The sequence below is a fragment of the Coptis chinensis genome, chromosome 6 (assembly GCF_015680905.1).
Source record: "Coptis chinensis isolate HL-2020 chromosome 6, ASM1568090v1, whole genome shotgun sequence".
NCBI classification, from domain to species: domain Eukaryota; kingdom Viridiplantae; phylum Streptophyta; class Magnoliopsida; order Ranunculales; family Ranunculaceae; genus Coptis; species Coptis chinensis.
Genome location: NC_141461.1, coordinates 69,635,173 through 69,643,059, shown reverse-complemented (window position 1 = coordinate 69,643,059; position 7,887 = coordinate 69,635,173). Strand labels below are relative to the sequence as shown.

Sequence of the window (7,887 nt, the reverse complement as noted above, 5' to 3'; positions counted from 1 at the left end):
CATATCGGCCCATCTAAGTCCTAAATGACCCACTTGCATGTGATACCAAATGATTAGCCAAATCTAAAATGCACACACAAACGATATGACCACGTCGTTTGAGTGCGTTTGAGTGTACACTCAAACTACATGGACAAGTCGTTTGAGTGTTACTCACACTAACACTCAAACTACGTGGCCATATCGTTTGAGTGTATACTCAAACTACGTGGTCACGTCGTTTGAGTGTAAACAGAAACGACCCGGAGAGTTCGTTTTGGCGATACCGGTTGAATTGATTACTGGGCTTAGACTTTGATGGCAAACTTGTAATATGACAAACTTGTAAAATATATTTTTTTTAGGGGTTGCCCAATCCAATTTGATAAGTGAACGATGGAATCACCTAAAACAAGTAGGAATCTCGAAATTCAGTTTATATCAGATCGTTCTGAAATGGACATTTATATTCATTATGTGAGCCTTGTTTCCTTGGGCTCTGGTACATATGTGAAGACTATCGTTGGAGTTGAAGAGGATGAGCCAGGTGACAAAAAGGTCGAGAGAAAGGTTTATGAAGAATCACCTTTAGTATGTTTACAATTCAAAGGTGCGTTTGTATTAAATTTCTGTTGTTGTGTTTTACTTGGCTGACATGCTCTTGAATGGGGTCTATGGTATAGTTTACTTGAAAAATGGTCTTTTGTTAGGATAATCTCCATGATGAGGAGTTTACCCTTTTCACTGGTGATGAAAGAGGGAATCAAAAACTGGACAGGAAGAATTAAAATAAGAAGACAGTGCCACAAGGAAGACAACGTAGATTTATATGGTAAAGCGTAATACAATAATTGAGGCTGCTTTGCAGCCGTGCATCCTGCTCTTGTGTGATTTCTCTTGGTCATACAAGTTGGGGGTACAAGTTATGTTTGGGTTCTTTGGATTAACAAATTTCATTCTGGTTCTTGGAGGCTACTTCAATATCTATAAGAGGCTCGTATTGCCTCACGAATGCAATGTTTCTCTGTTAGGGCTCACAGTGTAGATTCCGTTGTGTTTTGGTTAATTCCTTTTCTATTCTTTTCCTCTCCTTTTTTTGTGATTTTTTTTCCTCCAGAATTATCAGTTCTTAGTGGGTTATTGCTTTGAACCCAAAGTAAGAAGTTGTCGTTGGAGTTGATTGTCAGGGATAAGCTCTCAAAGCTATGCTAAGGCTCTTAATTAAGCGCCTAACGCCCTTTGCTTAGTCAACCTCTTGCCACAGTGGCAACACATAGGCGTATTGTTTTAGCCAATACATACGAGGTACAGGGTACATAGTAAGAGAGCTATCTCTAATCTCTTATTCATTTAATTGACAATAATGCCCGTTTGGAGTAATGGTGGTATTCTGTCGAAAGGAAGAATGAAGTAAACTACTGATATTAGAGAAATCCATCTGTTTTTGTTTTGTAAGTTTTGGATTGGCCCCACTTGAAATCATGGCTCGATGCAGTTTTGACTGTAAAAGAAATGAACAGTTTGTATGGATCATTAACCGTAGGCAATTGGGTTTTCTTTTACCACCAGAAGGTGCCTTTAGAGTTGGTAGAATTTCGTTTCTAGGCACAAAAGTTGTGTTACTTGGCTATGTAGTTTAGTGTAGATGACTGTTCAGAGGTTAGCATGGTGATACTGGTCTCAAATTATCTTATATTCTGCAGCTTGCTATTCGGAGGCTAGGATGGTGTTGTCTAGTGAAACATTGTGAGAAAAGCGTGAAAACAGTCTTAAATCTATGTATGTACTAACGGCAGTGTAACTTATTTAATCTGTCTATGCTTTCTTATTTTAGGTCAGTGAAAGTGTTTCCCTGCACAACTGCGTCATATGTCAATTTCACTAGAGATTAAACTAGAGTTTCTGTCTACGCAGTGTTATAATTATTCTCTGTTGGTTGTGAGATTCTTCCTATTAACAGGATTTAGATTTCAGACATCATTCTTGGTAACTATCTTGTAGATAGGAGCTCTTAGTGTAGATGACTGTGTGTTCAAAGGCTAGCATGTTGTTCTTTTTAGGTTCTTTTTTGGCTCAAATGTTGATAAATGATATTGTATTTGGTCATGCTTGTGAATTTTCTTCTGAGCCAAATTGGTGTTGTTTGACAAATGTAGGTTCACGGTATAGCTAACTTACTGTTGGAAGTGATGGCCCCATGGAGCTAAGTTGATGGCTATGGGGTGGGTGGATTCTTTAATGGTGTGGAGAAGAAGAGGATGTTTGTAAGGCTAGTTGAATCTCAGCAAGCGATGGACCTTTAGGATTGGATCATGGATGGAGAGAGACTCCTGCACTGATTGTCTGATGCAATATTTTGCTCTTTTGGTTGACTGTATTACGTTATTGCATTGGTTGTCTAAAATTTGGTGAAATGGTCTTAAGAACATTTTTAGGTGAGATACTATTCTAGCATCAAACACCAAATTTTCAATAATTTGGTATTTTTTTCATCTTCAGGAGAGACACATGTTGATGAAAACACCAAACCAAACACCAAATTGGCTAAAATTTGGTTCCAGTTTTGATGATGTATCAAATCTTTCTCGCGGTTTTTTGAACACCGCATGGGCTTGGGCTAGAGTGTGGACTTCAATTACGCGGTTTTGTGAAAACCGCGCGAGAGATTTGGAAAGAGAAAAAAAGAAAAAAGGTGATGTGCGACACATCGCGTGGTTTCTGAAAAATCGCATGGGCTTGGGCTTTTAAGATGGGTTTTAGTGGCGCGGTTTTGAAAAGCCGCATAGGATATATGGCGCGGTTTATCTAAAACCACATTATTTGATGTTGAATATTTTATATTTCTCCTGAAGTTGGTTGGTGTTTTTTTGGTTTGGTGTTTGGTTTAGTTCAAAAATTTGGTGTTTTTTTTGTTTTGTTGTGTGGTTGTGGCATCTATAGACTAGAGAGTTAATTTAGGTTACTCATGTTTAATATGCTAATTATAGTCCATCTTGTCCTATTTGTACTATCTTTATATATATATTTAATTTCTTACAAACAGACTGTAAACCAACATTTGACAAACTACTAAAATCAACGTATATTTGACAAGCTGCTAAAATCAACGTAGATTCTTTACATGCAGTAGAAGTGAAACTTAGTGAAAAGGCATATATATGGCCATATGGGTTGAAATGGTTGTGGGGTTGGATCTTCCTATCAAACTTGTGAATTTCTTCCTCTATCCTCGGTGGAGATTGATGGCTCATTGTTGTGCTTATTAGGTTGATTGTTGAGTTTTTGAGTGTTGGTATTGTTGTATGGACAGTGTTCTAAAAAACACTAGATTCCCACCGCCGCACCTAGACAGGCTAGGCGTTAGGCGGTTTTTTTTCCTAATATACTACTTATAGTCACAAACACCCACTATTTATCAAACTTTCCATATTTACAATAATTGAAATGTTAAACATAAACAAAAATACTTCTTAAAAAAGGCATAAGAATTGCTCATGGCAAGTGAACTGCTCGAGTTGAACAGAGAGAAGAGAGGACTTGAAGAATACGATCTACTTTTGGAGGGAGGGATGAAGTGAAACATATTCTCTTTTTATCTTTTAACAACTTGCAAAGGCCTTTTTTTCTTTTAAGTTTGATTGGGCATTAGCCTTTTAATCCCAAATTCAAATCTCAAGCCTTCTTGGTTTTCTTGTGGACAGTTTAATAAAAAAATAATCAAAACAGACAAGACCACCTAGAGGCCGCTTAGTTCGCCTAGCTTGACTATTCGGTTCATCTATAATCAGGCAACCATTTTGTGAACCGGTGGATTTTAGGCCTAGACAACTGCGTAGGCTCTTTTTTTTTAGAACACTGTATTGAGATGGAGATTTTTGCACATGAGTACCGTACAGATTAGCTAAAGCTTGTTAACGCGTAATGCATACATTGAGGCTGCTTTGCAGATGTGCATCATGCATTTGAGTGTTTCCTTGGTCATCTGTGAGAGAAGTCAGAAACAGGCGCATAGGCGCGTGCGCGCTTGTGTTGCACATGATGAAGGCGCATGCGCGCTCATAGTCGGTTTGTTACAATTCGATGGATTTGTGTGTTTCTATAAAAGGAAGACTCCACCTTTTTAGAAACACCACCGACGATTATGCACTTGTATTGTGTATATATATATATATATATATATATATATATATATATATAACCCTAAAAATAGAGCAATAAACACCTTTCTTCTCTTGTGGACGTAGGCTGCCACATTGTCACCGAACCACTATAAATCTTGTGTTTTGTCTCTTTGATTGGTTGTTGTTTGCTACATAGTATCAGAGCGGAGCGCTTAATCTCTTCTCTAAATCAACTTAAATAAACACAAAACACTATGACAGATCCAAAACCAAACCCAAAGTTTGCTGTAACAACAGAGGCTGATTCTAATCCCGGTTGGAAGCTGTCATCAATTTTTTTGAATGGAACAAACTATATACCTTGGTCTAGGGATGTTTCTCTATCTCTGGGTGGCAAGAGGAAATTAGGGTTCATAAATGGTGTAAAGGTGTGTCCTGCCATTGATGATGCCGAATACGAGAATTGGGTTTCCAATGATCAGCTTGTTCGATCTTGGTTACTCAATTCGATGGAGTCAACTATTGTTGGAATTTTTACTTTCTCTGATTTTGCAAAGGAGATGTGGGATTCAATTAAAGATTTATATGGAAACCAGAATAATTCTACCCATGTTTTTGAACCTCAACTTGCAATCGGTGTTTTGCAACAAAGTGAGAAGACTTTTACAGAACACCTTGGGAATCTAAAAAAATTGTGGGATGAGTTAAACATATATCATCCACACACCACAGATGCTAAGACTCTTTTGAAACAGGTTGAAGAGGATAAAATCTTCACAGTATTTCGTAGTCTTAAACCAGAATATGAAAATCTGAAAAAGCAACATTCTAATAGAAAGCACTCTTCCATCACTTGCTGCTGTTTGTGCAACTATTCAGAGAGAGGAAACAAAGAAAAAAACCAAGAACTCCGAGGTGAAATCTTCAATCTCTGAATCTACTGTATTACATGCAGAAAATGATTTTTGAAAGAAGTCACAGGATTCGAAAAAGGTAAGGGAAAAAGGGAACTGTCTCACTGTGATCATTGTGGAAAAAATTGGCACACTAAGGACCGTTGTTGGGAATTACATCCGCATCTTAAAAAGGAACTGTCCAAGAAAGATCATGCCACAGTAGCTGAGACATCAATTTCCAACTCAGATATTAGTCATCAGTTGAGTCAAATTCTCCAACAACTCAATAAGTCCATGCCATCTAGCAAAGGTCAGTATGTCTCAATTCATGTGTCAGGTAATTACATGCCTATTTTACTATGCCAGAAAATAGTAACTCATGGATAATTGATTCGGGGGCTACTAATCATATGGCTAATTGCCCTGCCTTTGTCCACAATTTTGTGTCCAAAACCGAAAAACATAATATTTCCATAGCCAATTGATCCACCGTCCCCATTCTAGGTAGTGGTCAAGTGGATTTTTTAATCAAAGTCTCAAGAGTGACGCTCTAGTTGTTCCTTCCTTCCCTATCCAATTTCTATCTGTTAGCAAACTTACAAATTCTTTAAATTGTGATGTCAGTTTTTCTCCTAACTCTGTCGTCTTTCAGGATCAAAAGTCAAAGAGGATGATTGGTGAAGGAATTTATTCCAATGGGCTCTATTTGTTGAAGTCGTATAAGAAGGTGTGTCAAGCTAGTGGTTTACTTGAGAGTCACATTTTGCTTAAAAGACTTGGGCATCCATCTAGTCATGTCATGTCAAATTTGTTTCTGCATGTTTCTATAAACTTTGATGATGTTTGTGATGTTTGTCAATTTTCTAAACAAACTCGTTTACCTTTTCCAAACTCGTATACTATCTAATAATTTGTTTGAGTTAATCCACTCTGATTTATGGGGACCTGCTCCCGTTAATTCTTATGATGGCTATAATTATTTTGTGTCGTTTATTGATGATAAATCTCGTGCTACATGGTTATATTTGTTGAAATCGAAGATTGAGGTTGTGGATGTTTTCAAAGATTTTCATAATATGATTACTAATCAATTTGGTGCAAAAATCAAGATGTTTAGATCTGACAATGACACTGAGTTTTGCAAAGGTCTGTTACCTGAGTACCTTCGTAGCCAGGGGATAATTCATCAAACTAGTTGTGTTGGCACACCTCAACAGAATGGCGTGGCTGAAAGGAAAAACAGACACCTTTTGGAGACCACTCGTGCTCTTATGTTGGGCATGAATGTTCCTAAGCAATACTGGTCTCATGGCGTCTTAACTGCTGCTTATTTGATTAATCGTCTTCCCAGTCGGGTTCTTGGTTTTAAATCCCCATTGGAAGTGCTCAAATCTAGGCCACTGGATCTCTCTCATCTGCGAGTTTTTGGGTTTGTTTGTTATGTGCATCAGCAAACTATTCATCGAGATAAATTTAATGCTCGGACTACTCGATGTATTTTTGTTGGTTATTCTACCACACAGAAAGGCTATATATGTTACAATCCAACGACAAGAAAATTGGTTGTCTCTCATGATGTACGATTTGTGGAATCTGAAGCTTTCTTTCAAGATTCAGCTGTGCCTGGAAATCAATCCCAAGGGGAGTGTTTGGCAGATTTGGCATCTCTCCCAGCAGTTGGTGAAGGTATGGTTCCTGTCCCAGCGGTTGGTGAAGATATAGTTCCTACCGCAGAACTTATTGAACCTACTGAAGTTATGGGTTCTACAGAAGAAAGGGCGCGGGCGCACTCACAGAATGAGCAACTAAGGGGCGCGCGTCCTCTCACTACTAACGACTTTATAGAAACAGAGGCGCGGGCGCGCTCACAGAATGAGCAACTAAGGGGGGCGTGCGCTCTATCTCCTCCAGCTCCTCCAACCCCTCCAATTTCTCGACAATCTAAATGAGAGAGACGACCTCCAGTAACTCTCAAGGATTACTATAAATCTGATAGAGAACTGCATCCTCCAGTGATTCACAGGAATTTTTATTCATTGCGTGACGTTTCATATCTTCTACAAGAGTATATAACGTATGCCAATATCACTTCATCTCATCATGCTTTCTTGAGTACAATCGATGATGTGCAAGAACCCAAGAACTTTAGAGAAGCTAACTCCCGTCCAGTATGGAGAAAGGCGATACAAGAAGAACTTCGTGCTCTAGACGAGAATAAAACTTGGGAGATTGTTATGCTACCTTACAGAAAGAAAACAATTGATTGCCGTTGGGTGTTCAAAAACAAGTTCAACAGTGATGGTTCCTTAGAGAAGCCTAAAGCTCGACTCGTTGCAAGGGGATTCACCCAAACATATGGTCAGGACTACAATGAGACTTTTGCACTAGTTGCAAAGATGAACATGTTTAGAGTTCTTGTATCTCTAGTTGTAAATCAAGACTGTAAATTATTTCAGATGGATGTTAAAAGTGCATTCTTACACGGCGATCTTAAAGAAGAAGTGTATATGAGTATCCCACCTGAACATCCGAAGGAGACTAAGGTTGGATTAGTATGTAAGTTAAAAAAGGTTATCTATGGACTTAAACAATCTCCACGAGCGTGGTATGCCAAGCTCAGTTCTGTTCTAGCTATGACCGGTCTTAAGCGGAGTGATGATGATCCTTCCTTATTTGTTAAGTCTAGCAGGTCAGGCTTGGTTGTTGTTCTTATTTATGTTGATGACATAGTTATCACAGGTAATGACCATATCAAAATCTCTAAGCTCAAGGATCTACTGCACAAGAAATTTGTCATCAAGGATCTGGGTATTATGAAGTACTTTCTTGGAATTGAAATTGCTTATTCAAAAAGAGACATATTTCTTAATCAAAGAAAGTATATGTTGGAT

The 7,887-nt window shown here is 38.3% G+C and overlaps 1 long non-coding RNA gene across 1 annotated transcript; it reads left to right on the top strand.

The window, feature by feature from the left end:
- The first annotated feature begins 225 nt into the window (after window positions 1-225).
- Window positions 226-5,848, top strand: LOC147494193 (uncharacterized). The gene is made up of 3 exons (XR_015199754.1): window positions 226-589; window positions 2,136-5,306; window positions 5,649-5,848. It is a non-coding gene; the product is annotated as an uncharacterized LOC147494193 (long non-coding RNA).
- Window positions 5,849-7,887: the final 2,039 nt, after the last annotated feature.